At 42.8% G+C, this 15,330-nt stretch overlaps 1 protein-coding gene and 1 long non-coding RNA gene across 21 annotated transcripts in view; one reads left to right on the top strand and one right to left on the bottom strand.

The window, feature by feature from the left end:
* The window catches only part of RBFOX2 (RNA binding fox-1 homolog 2), a 265,853-nt gene that overhangs the window by 7,395 nt on the left and 243,128 nt on the right, over positions 1-15,330 (top strand). The window lies entirely within an intron of this gene.
* LOC139080321 (uncharacterized) lies at positions 2,375-13,385 on the bottom strand. The gene is made up of 3 exons (XR_011534754.1): positions 13,157-13,385; positions 11,827-11,937; positions 2,375-4,113 (listed from the first exon to the last, which is right to left on the bottom strand). It is a non-coding gene; the product is annotated as an uncharacterized lncRNA (long non-coding RNA).

Genomic DNA, 15,330 nt, shown 5'->3' with positions numbered 1-15,330 from the left:
GTGTGGGTGACAGATGCACTGGCTCTTATAGTGGTATACGGATGCAGGAACTGTGAAAATGTCGTTTGTGTTTCAAATTTTATCAGGTTTGTTGGTTACATATATTGCATCAAATAGATGGCACTTTTTCTTCTCATTTTGGTTTGTGGAAATTGAGCTGGGTTGCCTCCATCTCCTGTGGTCTCTTTCCAGTCTCTTCACACCCGCCCGCCAGACTACTAACAGAGTCATCTATCTAACAGAGCTTAAAATCATTTGATAGCTTGTCTTTGACTTCCAGATAAAGTCCATTCTCTTCTTTGGCCTACCGGGTCCTCCGGCCTGGCTTCTGTCTGCCTTTCTTGCCTCATCTCTTTCTACACTCCACCTCCAAGTCCATGTTAAGGGGCTTGTAGCTTCCTGAGCGTATTGTGCCACCCAGGCTCTGTCATCCCTCTGCGCTTTTCTTTCTGTTCCTTCTACCTGACATTCCTGCCTACGTCACCCTCACATTTGTAAGGCTCAGTCTTCAGGAATCAGTTGCGATCCTGATTCCTCCTGGATGCCTTTTGTGTCTGCTCCCATCCCTCTCACATTTCTGCTGGTGTCCAAAACATTATGCCCATAGCTCTGTCTTAGGACTTTTTAGATTAACATTTGTTCAAATGTCCGCCCTTCCACCGCTACCCAGACTATGAGATCAGGGGCTCCTTTGGGATCCAAAGGATTTAGCACTGTGCCTGGGTCCGAGTAGTTAAGAAACCGTCATTCTTATTGAATTGAACTTTGTCTTCCCGCTCCTCACTTGGGGCTTGCACATGGCTGTAATTGTTTCTCCAGATTTTCCCTGGGGGGGTCTGGCCCTGGGTCTGCTGTCCAGCTCCTGTGAAGACTGGGTGTTGTGCGATTTGTGAATGGTACCTGATCTTTCCATTGATATCAGGGTTAAAGGTGAGAGAGGGGTCTTTGAAAACAGAAGCTGGGGTGGAACTCAACTGCCAAATGTGTTGGGTGGGCATGGCAACCTGATGTTTAGTTTCCTGTGCTCAGATATTAATTGAGTGCACGTGTGTAAGTGTAAAAAGCGCCTTTGTGATGGTGTAGTTAAGGAAAATAGAGGAACCGCACAAGTAAGGAGCAATTAGAGCTGACCTGTCCCAGTTCATTGGAGCAGTGTGTTGCTCTGCCTTTTACAGTGCTGCCGAGGGATTCTGGAGTGTTGCAGTTCAGATATGTTACCACCATTGGAGACTAAACCTGTTTGATCAACTGTGGACCTTAATTTCCTAACCAATGAATTTCATAAGCTTTTATAGTGTAGCTCGTTTTAATGGATGCAGGAAAAATACCGAACTGAGACACCTCGCAAAATGCATGTTGTTTTCAGATCTCTCATTGATATGCTTGAAAATGGGGAAGCTTGATACAGTTCTTTTAAGTCTCAGCTTTGGAGTTGGAGTCATAGAAGTGTTTTGCGGGAACCGTCTCTCCCTGGCCCTCCTTCTCCCTGCCGCCTTCCCTTTCAGCTTCTGATTCGTGCTCCTGTGTAATCCTTGCCTGTTTGCCAGCCTCAAGACTCCCCTTGCTAGTTTAGGGGCCTCTGTAAAGGTGAATGTGTATACTTGGTAGTGGCTCTGGCTTTTTGGATTCTGAATGGATAAAGCGGGTTCTAAGAAGGGAATGAGAGAGAGAGCAGCCAGTAATATCACTTCCTTCTGGCGTGTCCTGCACATACGTGGCGTTTAGAAATTCAGCTGAGGATTCAAAGCACAGGACACATGATAAATACCACTTATGAAGTAGATGACAATTTTGAATTGCCAAATGATAATGGTTGAGTAACTGCTTAAAACCTATTTTCCCAAGGGTGGAAACTGAGCCTTTGAAGTTTAGACTTCTACATGGGTGTGCTCAACCATAATACTTGGTTTTTTAGGGACCTAAGTCCCCAGAAAATACCCTGGTATGTGGGATTTTTCCCGTGAGAAGGCTGGTTCCTTGGTTTCTCCTTTGCTGAGGGAGGTTTTGCACTGAGCATTGGCTATTTTATTCCAATAATGTGGTTTTTGAGGAGGTACCCTGTTTATTTTTCTTTTTGGCTGCATTGATTTTGTCGGATCCTTCTTGTAAATACCACGAGCAAAGCATACTTTGTTGGGAGGGATGGTGGGGGTAGCTGGGATTCTCAGCTCTGGGATTTGGGTTGGGGGCAGAACTAGTGTAACTGCAGACATAGTCTGGGGACATGGTGGGGTTTGAATGTGGGCTCCAGCTCCTGCTTGAGTTGGAACACTTTTGGAACAGAGGCTCATGGGAAGTTCTTCCAACTGCTTTATTTTGAGCAGCTTTTTCCTCTGCAAATGGGCAGCCGTTTGGAGGAGGGGGAGTTAATTGCTGTCAGCCAGAATGATTTCCACAGCAGACCTATATGGATTTGATTTAGAGATTTATTTCAGGGGTATGTGGTTTGTCCTGAGTCAAGAGGACTTTGGTTCCATTTTCCTGGAAGTTGGTGGGCTTCTCTGCGCCTGCTCTATTTCTCTTGGACTGTTAGGCAAGTAGAAAAGCAGCTGCATAGTTAGCCCTTGTTGCATGGGGCTTAGTTTCATAGGTCATCCTCTCTTGGGGATTTTTATACAGTCACATTTACAGCCTAAAGTTTTCTTTTCCGTTTTTTTTTTCTTCCGCAGTTCAGTGCTCCACAAAAATTCTGAGGATGGTGGTAATAATTTTGGGTAGAAGGCAGGATTGTTTAGCTCCCTCCCCTACTTTCTTACTACTCAACCCCGCCCCCCCATCCTTTGCAAAAGAATCTGCAAGGTTGCTTATCCCCTAATCAGCCTGGCTTGTGCCCTCATCAGTCTGAATACGTGCCTTTGACAGCTTTCACCTGCTACTTCTTAGTTTCTAGGGAATGGGGTTGTGGGATTGTGTGATTTCAAAGCAAGAACTGGCAAAATTGGGAGATGCTTTGTGGTGGCTCCCAGCACCCACAAAGCTTAGCTCATTGGTTTGCACCTCATACAAATTTCCAGGAACACTGTCCCTGTCAGCGGCTGGCACAGTGGGTTTTGAGGACTTTGTTGGCGCTTTGGGAAGTCTCCACGCTGGCTGCCTCTCCCAGTGGGAGCTTTGGCAGAGCTTACAGCGAGTTGGTAGTGCTTGCTTTGACGCGGGTCTCTGGTCTTCTGCTGTCCGTGTCGGCAGAGGCCGAGGCAGCCTTGTTTACAGAATGGAGAGTGGTGCCGTGCAGCCGTCGCTGTGTGGGCCGCTTCACATGCGTCTGTGTTTGCTCTGCTCACATACACATTTGCTGGGTGTCCTCTCTGTTGTGTTCATACTTGAAGCCATGGTCTGGCTCGTTTCTTTCAGTAAGCTGATCTGGCTAATTTTGGTATCATCTCGGACTTTGAAGTGATGCTGGTCATATTTAAAAGGTCTCTGTCGGGGCTTAGAAGTGAATATTTCTGTTGGCTGCTCCTCCCTGTCCCCAGCTACTGCTCATTATGCATTATAGACACATCTTTTGTCCCTCTCCTTTGTGTTAAAGGTCTTTAGTGGCTTGTTGTGATATTAACTAGATCCTTTTGGTACAGCGTTTTGGCTTCAAGCTTTCTGTGTCTTACAGTGTTGGAGATCAATTGGTTAACTTTTGCATGTTGCGTACGTACAGCAGAAGCCTTTCAGAAAGGTGCTTATCACAGATTGTGATTTTTGTCAGTTGCATAAAAATGCCGTGATTAACAGACACCCACGTGTCTGTGTGTACGTACAGTTTTCATTTATGCTTACTTGTCATCTCTCCCTCTAGGAGTTTAGAGTGTTACTCTGTAGGCTTTGCTTTTTAATCCTGGGCCGCCTGATTGAAGAAAGCTTTATAAGATTGCATTTTCCTGAGCTTGGTGTAGGAATCATTTACCTTTATTGGATTTTAGCTTCACTGTGAATTGTTTTCTGCAGTGTTAGTTTTAGGCAAATAGTAAATACTTGTTTGGTTTAACAGTATCCAAGATGTTTGAAGAAACCTAAAAAATTTGACTGGTCCAGCCTCCTGTTTTAAGCAGTTGTCTAATTCAGAGTATCTGAAGCTGTTTTCCGTCGATTGCTCTTTGAGAAATTATAATAGGTATCATTCTGCCAAAAAAAAAAAGTCAAGTAACTTTGAAATAGAGGTAAACAAAATTTGAACTATTGCATTTTACTTTCCATAAGCAAATGTTGTGACTCTAAATTAATAAAAATGTATTTAGTGAATCGTCCTCCTCTTACCCCTGTTACTCATCTGCCCTATACCTGCTTCACCGAACAACTAACCCCTGTTGTTAGACTCTGGTATTATTCTCGGTGCCCCTCTCCCACCCCCCCCACCCCCCCCCCCCGTTTTTTTAGGTGAGGAAGATTGGCCCTGAGCTAACATTCGTGCCAGTCTTCCTCTATTTTGTATATGGGATGCTGCCACATTGTGGCTTGATGAGTGGTGTATGGGTCTGTGCCTGGGATCTGAACCCATGAACCCCAGGCTGCTGAAGCAGAGCACATGAACTTAACCACTACACAGTGCCACTGGGCCAGCCCCTGCCCCCTTTTTTTTTACAGAAACACTAGCATGCTCTCCATATTCTTTTGCACTTTGCTTTTTCATTTACTATATTGGAGGTTAATTTTTTAAAAAATGTAGCAGGGTCTATTACTGTTTTCATTAATGGTTTCTGTTTTTTTGTGTCGTGCTTAGAAAAGTTTTTCCCACTCAAGATTATAAAATATAGAGAATGGGCTTGCAGGGGCCGTCCTGGAGGTTAAGTTTTTATGCTCCACTTCAGTGGCCCAGGGTTTGTGGGTTTGGATCCTGGGTGTGGACTTACACACCGCTCATCAAGCCATGCTGTGGTAGCATACCACATAAAAAAATAGAGGAGGATGGGCACAGGTGTTGGCTCAGGCCAATCTTCCTCAAGCAAAAAGAGAAAGATTGGCAGAGGATAGCTCAGGGCCAGTCTTTTTCACAAAAACAAAAAAGAAAGAAAAAGAAAAAATAGAATGGGCTTGCAGACAGACTTGAGTTGGAGTCCTAGCTTTTCCACATCATAGCTGTGTGATCTTGGTTGTCACTTAACCTTTCTAAGCCTGAGCTTCTTCCCTTGTAAAACATATTATAGGACTCGTGTAAGAATTAGAAGAAGTAATATGTGTAATGTGCTCAGTTCAGGGCCTGACACATGGTAGGTGTTCAATATATAATAGCTCTTTTATTGTAATTCCAAGCTCTCTTGCCTTGTATCCCACTGCTTTTTACTTCCTTAAAGGCAAGAGCACTCTTAATTTTTGTATGCTTGGCTCCTCCATCAGTGCCAGGGATATATTATAATAAGAACTCAGGAAATGTTTGTTGAAAAAAATGTCAACCTTTATACAGTCTGTTTTTTAAAATCTTCTTAAAAATTTTTGTTGCTTTTTCTCTAATCACCGTCTCTGGGTTTGAAGCATGGTGACTCAAATTGCACATAATACTCAATACTTAAATTTAAACTGTTTCATAGTTTAGAAAATGCTTTGACGCAGGTCTTTATTTATTCCCTACAACAACCCCAAAGAGCGGCGATTCTCCCCATTTTTCCCTTGGTGGAAATACGCTTCTCTAAGCCTCCTGACTGGGAAGTGGCAAAGCCAATGCTTCTACCCGGATCTCGTGACTCTTTATCCAGGGCCGTTCCCTTTGGGTCTCTTGCCCCTGTGCCCATAGGGCGTGACTGTAGGGAATGGAGGGAGTTCGTGCTTCATTGTCTTTGCACGCCGTCTGTTTAGTGTTGGGAACACTTTACTGTAGCCTGACTGTTGATTTGTGTAGAACTTGAAGTTAACATGAACCGCAGTTTCCTTCGTCAGTAATTTGCATCTGGCCAGCGTTTTGAATTGGGAGTTTGCTAAGATTTATCGTGTACTTGTATGTGCCAAGCATTGTCTCAGAGACTATGGGTTTATTTCACTTCCCTGTAGTGCATGTTGGGGGAAGTTCAATGGGATAATTGGTGCTCTATGTATGGTGGTTTGTTATTGTTGTTTGTTAGTTTTTTGCCTCAAAGTTATCCCATCACGAATTTTATTATTGATCAAATAATGGATCAACAGTAGATAACTCAGTGGATTGATAGTGGAGGGTAGAATGAAATCGTGAGAGCTGAAGGCATCTAGAAGTTGTCTGGACCAGCGCTCTGCTTCGATCAGTGAAGTAGCTGATGTGCTCGTTTTTATGGATGGGTTATTTGAGGCTCCGAGAGCGTATGTGAGAGCAAGCAGTAAGCTCAAACCTTGAGGCTTCAGAGCTAAGTAGAATCTTTGAATTCTTAGTCTTTTTTTCTAGAGATTGGCACCTGAGCTAACATGTTGCCAATCTTCTTTTTTTTTCATTTCTTAGTCTTTTTTATTATTCTGGTGTGACTTCTCTGAGACTTTATTATATGGAGGTTTTTCCCCCCATTTATATTTATTTTTTAAGTGTATGATATAGTCACATGATTAATCATTCAAAATATGCAAAAGGTTGAAGAGTAAAAAGTCTCTGCTTTCTCCCAGCTGTCTAGTTTCTCTCCTCGGAGGTAACCAGTGTGCTTAGTTGTCTCGGTATCCTTGCAGAGATAGCACCTACATAAAATTGTCTCCATCCTCTTTTAAAAACTCATGCGGTAGTATTCACATGCCTGCTGTGCTATACTTGTCTTGTCTTTTCTCTGTATTTGGAGATCACTTCATATCAGTTTGTAGTTTTTTTCTCAGTTTGTTAGGTTTCTGGAATTAGGATTAAGTGTCCAAATGTCTTTGGTAGGGATGACTCTGATCAGTACAAGGTCTCGTAAAGTATGAGTCTGCGTTTTTATGGAATCCTGGAATCAGAGGGTCGGAGACTTCATCTGCATCTCTGTTCTTTCACATGAGTCCCCTACAAATCCCTGACTGATGATACCTTTTAAAGATGTTTGAGTAAAAGCTAGGCATCCTCAGCGCTCCACCTGCCCCAGACAGCTGCTCCTGGTCCTGTCTTTTTGTGCTAGTAGGGCCCGTTTTGAGTCAGATGCCCTTTTTGTCACTGAGTTAGTAAGAGTACTCAGGATCTGCCTTGAGTCATTGCACGTAGAATCGTAACTGCAGTGTGATTTTGTTCAGTGTGACATCCTCTATCCCAGACATATCCAGAATACCCAGGTTTATCCTGCTTGCATGTCACTGCTGTCAGGAGGCTCTTCAGTGAACCAAGTTTGGTGTTGAATTGTGGGAAAGGAAGGTTTAGTTCCTGATAGGTGTTTGCATCTTGGCAGCCCTAATTGCCCTTAGTTTCACTTAACCCCTGTGTTTGTGGAAAGCCCGGGATTGAGTGAATGCTCTTCATCTCTGGTGTGTGACTGGACTGCGACTGAGACTTGGTGGGAAGTAAAGGGATAGGGTTCAACAAACAGGGAATAGTCTTCTTGTGTTTGCTGAGTAGTAGTGGATTCTCATTCAGGCTTAGAATGAAGGATTTCAAGCTTAGACTTGACTCTAGCTCAGTTCACCTTGAAATACTTCTGCATTTAAACATATGAAATAAATCGTGCTTTTCAGACCTTTGTCTCCACAAGAACATTAAAGAGGAGGTAGTGTTCCAGCTATTTGGAGAATGAGGCAGGTGGGGATGTGTCCTGCACTCCAGTGAATGCTGACCTCCGCTGTATGCCGGTGCTGATCTCACCACACAGTCTTTATGGTGCCAAAGCTTTGCCGTGAGGGAATTAGGCCTCCTCGGTCTCTGTGGCCCCAAGTGGTGAATGGAAGCAGGCAGGGTACCACATGCTGCGTTGTCTCCCCTCTTGCTTCCTCCTTCACCCCCGGTATAAGGTTTCCAGGCATTTGTGCAACCTGATAGCAGAAAGCGCCTGTCTTAGCAGTGGAGAGATGGGTTGGCAAGTGGCTCAAGTTACTCTGCGCTCCTGATGAGAACCACTGATCCAGGCTGGTGACTGCTAGGGGATAGGAGCTGTACTGCTGGCGCCTTACCCACTAGGAATGGTGGCGTGGGTCTCTGTGGTGGTTCAGGACTTCAGGAATGTACCCAGGGCAGCTTGAGAGGTCTAGCCCGCAGCTCTAGGGAAGCAGCACAATATGAGAAGCAGATCTTGCCTTGGAGGAGGTGGGTCTTAGCACATGGTGGCACACAGGAGCAGAAGCACCACATACGAAGTGCAAACTCAAGGAATAGAAATGGTATTTTGTTAGTCCACCTCTTACCGAAAACCCAGTTGGAGAATTTATTGAATCCAGTAGTACTAGGCACAGTGATGCCTAAGACTTGAATTTGCAGTGGGCAGGTAGATGTGTATACAGATAATTTTAATACTGTGTGATAATTGCTCTGATGGAGGTGTACACTGAGTATATTTCAAAGCCTGTGCTTTGGTAACACGCACTCTGTGTACTGCTCTATCTGGGCAGTTACCACATTGTATTAAGATACTGGGTTAAAAGGAGGCATTCTAGTATTAGGCTGCCTGCATTCAAATTCTGTCTCTAGACTGACTTAGCTCTGTGTCCTTTGGGCAGGTTACTTAGCTCCTCTGTGCTTCAGGTTTTCATCTCTAAAATGGGGATAATAATAGTTTCTACCTCACAAGGTTGTTGTGAGTATTAAATGAGTTAATATAGGAAATACAGTGTGTTTGGAAGAGTGCGTGTTCCATGCTAAGTGCTATATAAGTGTTGTTATCTGTTGTTATAGCGAAAAGCAGGGGCACCAGAGAACATGGCAAACACATGCTGGCCAGTGGCGGTGCAGAGTTCAGTGTTTATTGTATTCATTGAAAGATTTTTAGCATTAATTATGCCAGGTACTGTACAGGAATAGATGAATGAAATGTTAACCAACTGTGTGATTGTGTACAATACACAACCAGAGTCAGTTTTTTGGGAGGTTGTGTAAAAAGAATATTGATATGAGGGGCTTCAGTATCCCGTTTCAGAGAAGCAATCTTGCTGTTCTTTTGGGAGTTGCATTGGAGGCCCTTCAGCTTTGTTGACATTTTGAAGCTAGGTTATATCCTTACTCTAAGGTAGGACAATACTTAAGTATTTGCAGCAGGTAGGAATCTTTCCTGCTCTGTAAAAACCTCTAGGAGAAGCCATTTTAGATCACAGGCAATCCATCTATCCGTCCTTTCTTACTTCCCTATCTCCCTCCCTCTCTGAAAGGGAAAATTGCTAATATTTAAATCACTTTTATTGGTCCCTATATTAAAAGTAAACCTCTCATATGGTGCAAAATCTCTTACCCTTTTGCTTGGTCATTCATTCATTTAACAACATTTGAGTGCTTACAACGTGCTAGAGCCTGGGGTTACAGAGTTAACGGAGTGTCCTTTTGGAACCTGCGAGGTTTATTGGGGCAGGTTTCTGGAACAGCTGTACATTAGGATAAAATTTCATAACACAATGTATTGATAAGGGCGTAGGTAGAGAAATGGGTCCTCATGTTGCTGGTGGGGTGGAAAGTCGCATCACCTCCACGAAGAGCTATTCAGCAGTATCTGTTAAGATGGAAAATGTGTATGTTCTTTGAGCAGTTCCATCTCTAGAAACTCATCCTACAGATACTCTTGCGTCAGTGTGTAATAATGTACATTACAGCATTATTTGAAACAGCAAAAGGTTGAAAAAACCAAAATGCTCTTAAAATCTCTGAACTAAAATAGTTACATTCATTCATAAAATGGAATCTCACGTAGACGTTAAAAAGAATTAGCTCTGTGTGCATTAACATAGAAGACTCTAGAATACGCCAAGTGTAAAAGTCAGGATGCAGACAGGTGGATAACTTGCTATTGTTTGTGTAATGAGAAAGAGTATATATCCATGTACATCTAGATTCTTTTTGCTGAGAAATGCAAGATTCTGGTCATAGTGGTTGCCTCTGGGGAGGGATATTCAGTGATGGAGGAATAGGAGTATAGGCAAAGACTTAATTTTCGTTGTATACCTTTTGTGCCTTTTGAAGTTTGTTTGACGTGCATGTATTGTTTTAAAAGTAAGATAGTTTATTAAAATTACATAGGAATAAGTAAAGAGCTACTTTACTTATGATCCTTGAACTTGCTAATTTTCATGGAAAAATGAATAAAGTTATGTGTTAGAGCAAAAGTGTGCCAATTCTGCTTACCACAAACAAAGAAAACATAGTGCCAGTGGTGGCACATGGTCATTTTAATTTTGTCTGTCACATTGTTTATTGGTATAGAGGGTGTTTCCGGTGCTTAGGTTTATCATTAACTATGTTTTGCTATGTTTATTATTAACTGTATCTTATTCAGTGAGGGTAAAACCTGTGATTATAACAAAAATGCTGATATGAAGGGGTGAATAAATGTAGAGATGATTAAAAATGGAAGTAATGTTAGAAAATGATACATGTTGAATATGTGTGCGGGATGAATCACTCAGCAATGCAGACAGTTATAAAGGGTCAAGTGCAAAGCATAAAGTGAGTTGAGAAGAAACAAGTCAGAACCGCTACCATAAGCCTCTGCGATTGTCTTAAGAAATGTTCCCTCACTAGATATGCAGCCATGGGTTACTGGGATCTTTTCACATTGGAATTTTATGACCTAATGGACTTAGGAGGAGCCTTTCATTCCAGACCTAACCTGATGGTAAATAGAGGCGCTTCTGTATCCTATCAGGATAGGAATGAGTCCAGTATTTCTGTTGGAGCACAAGAGAGGGATTCTTATCCAGCTGGGGTGGGATGGGCACAGGGAGAACATTCTGCAGGAGCTATTGCTGAGTATCGAGTGAGTGAGCAGGGGTTAGGTAGGCAAAGGAGAGGGAGGGGCAGGCCATTCCAGGCAGAAGCAGCAGTCTGTACAAGGCGGGGGGCTGAGAGGACCTGCGACCAGGTCGGTGGGGTTGGAGTGGAGGGCGTGAGGGCAGGGGATTGTCCCAGAGCGCCTTTGCTGTTAGTTCATCCACAGACTGCTGACGCCTTGCCATCGGGTACCATTGTTCACGAGCTGACTGGGTGATGGTGATTGGGTTATCCTACCACTCGAGGAGCATAGCCTCTTAGTGGTAGGTGTAGTAGTGACACTGTCTTTGTTCATCAAAAAGGAAAAGAAAAGAAAAGAGTAAGAGAGAACAAAGAAAATCCATATTTGATGATGATGTGTATATGTAGTTGTGCTGCCTTCTAGCAGAATCACTGATTTTTTCCAGCCGTCTTCATGCTGGAAGCAGCTTTCCCTCTATTTAGAGTCACAGTTTGAGTGCTGCATGGAAACAACTTGGACCTTATGCTCCATTTCATTATATTTAAATTTATGTGAAGCACTGTCTACCATGCAGGCGTGCGTTTTGCTCTTCATAGCACGGAATGCTGTAACAACAATGTTTTGTCTATCAGAGGCTTTCAAAAAATTTTATGAACGTGCAAGTGCTTAACCTCCACAGTATACCAGGGTAGGTGGCAGGTAGGCAAGTGATATTTTTTCGCATATCTTGTGTATTAGCACATTTCAGTTGTTCATGCCTCTTAAGGAGAAAGTTTTTCCCTTGAGGCAGAAATGTTCTGTGCTTTGAATCCACTCAAAGACAAATTATTCTGGAAAGCTTGAACCAAACCTGGTCAGATGCTTGTGAGTTATGAGAGAGGGATTGAAATAAACTTTTTTGGCTAAAAATAATTTTGCTCACAAGTTACCAAAAATGGCTGACTAGAAATGCTTTTAAGATACTTGTCTAAGCTACCATAAGCTGAAGGTCAAGAAAAAAGTTTAGGACACGTTTTGAGAAATGATTGGCTCTATTTTGTCAAACTTCTTGTTCCATAATTACCTCATGAGACAAAAGCTGGTGGAAAGTGTTAGACCTTAGATTCAGCCGGGACCTAGAGGTCTTTAAGTGGGACGTGCGTACTTCCTGTTTCTTCTGATGGTGCGCTTGTACCTGTGGAAGACATTAGGGTTAGGTGAGAATGGGACATTTAATTCTAAAGATATTGTACAGTCGCCTGTGCTGATGAATTATTTAAAGCCCTTCTCTCCTGTTTCAGAGCAGGTTTTCTTCTCAGGGACTGTTCTTCAGTCTCCACGGAGAGCCAGGTGAGGGGTCTTTAGCGGTGGAATTGCTGTTGATGCTCTGTCAGCCTGTTAAGGTGCTTCTCCGCGTCTCACCAACTGGTGGAGTTTAAGGTCACTCACGGGCACGGGCAGCACTTTGACTGGCAGTATGGCTGGCTGTCGTCGGACTTCCTATTTTAAGCTGCATTCTAAAACCTCAGTGTGCTTTCATGGTTGCCCAGGGGGTCCGTTTGCACCAGCAGTGTGTGCCCTTGGTTGGTGGTGGTAGACTTGAGAAACTGGGAGGCAAGTTGACTTTCCTTAAGGTTGCTTAGTATTGTAGACTAAAATTTTGCATTAGAATGAAATTTAGAGCTTTTTTCCCCCTCTTAGAAATCTCTTTTAAAAACAGAACCAATATAAAGTCGTGATGTTTTTCCTTCCTAGATTAACACATGTTTATTGAGCACCTATTGTGTATGAGGTACTGAGAAGGGAAGTTGGCTGAGCTCATGTCAGAGGACCTCAGTGTTGCTTCACTTAGAGAAGAATAGTAGCCTGCAGGCAGGCTCCACCTTGAGGAGAGTAGAGAAGTTTTAGAAGTAGGTGCTGTTCCAGTATAATAAGGATTCATTAAAAAGTAGAATAAAAGAATTGCTAGGTCTCAGTTAAGTGCCAGCTTGGATTGCGGTGGTCCTGGTGGTTTCTTAACTTTATCAGTCTTCAGGAGCCCAGGAGGGTGGCCAAGTGCAGTTACCCTGGGCTGAGCGTTGGTAAACTGGGACAGACAGGTTCAGGTGGAATAAGGGAGTGGGAGAAGGCAGAGGACAGGAGTTTGTCATATGAGTTGGAGATCTTGACATTGGAAGAGTTTGAGTGGTCATGAGCCCTAAGGAAGAGTTATCAGTTGGATGATTGTGGTAAAGGTAAAGCGCTCTGGAAATAAGGAGGTTGAAGAACTCGGAGGCTTGGGAAGGAAGGGTCGTCAAATTGAGTGTGACATAATTGAGGACTAAGCACTGAAATCATTGGGCAAGTGGAGAGAAAGTCGTGGGCTTGAGGAGGCGCAGAGAATGATGTATAAGCATTAATTCAGTGGTTCTCACCTGGGGGCAGTTTGGCCCCCCAGGGGACATCTGGCAGTGTCTGGAGACGTTTTTCATTTTCGTGACTGTGGAGATGCTGCTGGCATCTAGTAGGGAGAGACCAGGGATGCTACTTGAACCCTCTGAAGTGCATAGGGCAGCCCCTACAGGGAAGAATGAGCCAGCCCAGAGGGTCAGCGGTGCGGAGGCGGAGAAACCCTGTGTTAGCTTTAATAGGACAGGTGTTCCTAAGGCGACAGAATGTGGTTGTTCTCTCCCCTTCCATTCTGCTCTGTAGATCTCTGCACATCCATTTGTTCTTTCATTTAGTGATTATTCGTGGAGTTCCGTTTATGTGCCAGGCACCATGCTAGATAGGCATTAGGACTATAAAGATTAGTTAGACATCACCTCCTTTTTAAAGCCTATTTTTAATTATAAATTAATATGCAAATATATTCTTCCAAATAAAAATCCCCAAACTCTGAAAATGTCTATCCAGTGGCTACTTTGACTGTCACCTCCAGTCTCTGTTCCTTCCCTAAAGGGAGCCAGCGCTATCAGTTTGGTGCCTGTAGCTGAGTATTAGAAGGTGGCCTCCCTTACATCTAGTTTCTTTTCCTCTCTTAGATGCTATGCCAAGAGCTTTACTTTTCAACATTTGTCCTAGGCTGCAAATTTCTTAAAACAGACTAGGTGTTAGGTTTCTCTTTTTGACTTCTTATTATAATACATGGTATACAGTTGTAAACCAATAAATGTTTGCTGAATAAGGAATGAAATGAATTGATGGAAAAGCAGCAATGGGGAGCAGAAAGAATGCTAACTTCTCTTAATGGCCTTTAGGCTTTGAAAGGCTGTGGGATATGTTTATGGGGAAATGAGTTAATGTTAGGATGTAGAAGCAGTATTGAAAGAGTGAAGAAAAATTCAAAGCTGTAGAGGTGTAGAAAGGGGGACACCAAGGGGCGCAGTTGATAGGCTGGTAGATAGACGGAGAAGGGGTTGAGAGACGGGCCAGAGATCTTCATTGTATCGGGTTCAAGAGTTCAAGGAGAGGTATTAGGGCATGAGTCTTTTGAAGAAGCTTATTGCAGGTTAGCAGTCGGGAAGAACTTACTAATGCAGGAGCTTTTTAGAACTGAAAGAGTCCTGAAGGTGGAGTGTTGGTGCAATAGAAACCTTAGCAGTTTCTGTTATGTTCCGGAGAAATTCTGTGCATCTGTGTGCGTGTAGACATGTACCCCTTTATATACCTGAAGGCTCTTCGTTGTTTTTCCCTGACTAAAACATCTTGGGGGATATTTTGTTTCACTGTAGGCAGATCAACCTCCTTCTTTTGAAATGATCACATAGTGTTCCATAGTCAGGATTTTTTAAATCATGGTTTGTTTCAATATTTCCTGTTGCTAGACATTTGGGTCGTTTCTAGTCTTCTGCTCTTGTCAGCAGTGCTGCTTGTACGTATGTTCTTGTTCAGAGAGGTGTGCACATGAGGACAGGTTCTGAGGGTTTCTAAGGGTATGTGCATTTGATCCTTTGATGGGTATTGCCAAGCAGCCTCCAAAATTGTGGCTGAAAATTATTATGAACAGCAAAGTAAAATGACTTTTCCCTATCGTTTTCGCAAACTGTATGTTCCTTAGATTTTCACCAGTCTTTAGTGAAAAATATCATCTTGATCTTTTGTATTTCTGTCATATAAGGGGGTCTTTTTTTTTATATGTCTAAAAGTCATTTTTATTTGTCATGAACTCAGGTGTGAAAGATTTGTTTTTTTTTTAAATTATTTTTATTGAGTTATTGATAGGTTACAATCTTGTGAAATTTCAATTGTACATTAATGTTCGTCAGTCATGTTGTAGGTGCACCACTTCACCCTTTGTGCCCACCCCCCACCCCACCTTTCCCCTGGTATCCACTAAACTGTTCTTGGTCCATAGTTTTAAATTCCTCATATGAGTGGAGTCATACACAGATTAGTGAAAGATTTGTTTTTTTCTTATTGATAAGTAAGAACTTTTATAAATTAAGGAAGTTAGCCCTTGTCATTCATGTTGCGAAATTTCCCATTCAGTTTGTCGTTTGTCTTTTGAATTTGTTTGTAGTATGTAAGTGTATGTGTATGTGCTTGTGTGTGTTTTGGTGCCATACAAAACATTTTAATGTAATCAAATATATAAGGTATTTATTTT

Source organism: Equus przewalskii, chromosome 29 (assembly GCF_037783145.1).
Source record: "Equus przewalskii isolate Varuska chromosome 29, EquPr2, whole genome shotgun sequence".
In the NCBI taxonomy this organism is placed as follows: domain Eukaryota; kingdom Metazoa; phylum Chordata; class Mammalia; order Perissodactyla; family Equidae; genus Equus; species Equus przewalskii.
The sequence above is the reverse complement of the archived record's forward strand: the minus strand, read 5'-3'. Positions and strand labels throughout refer to the sequence as shown.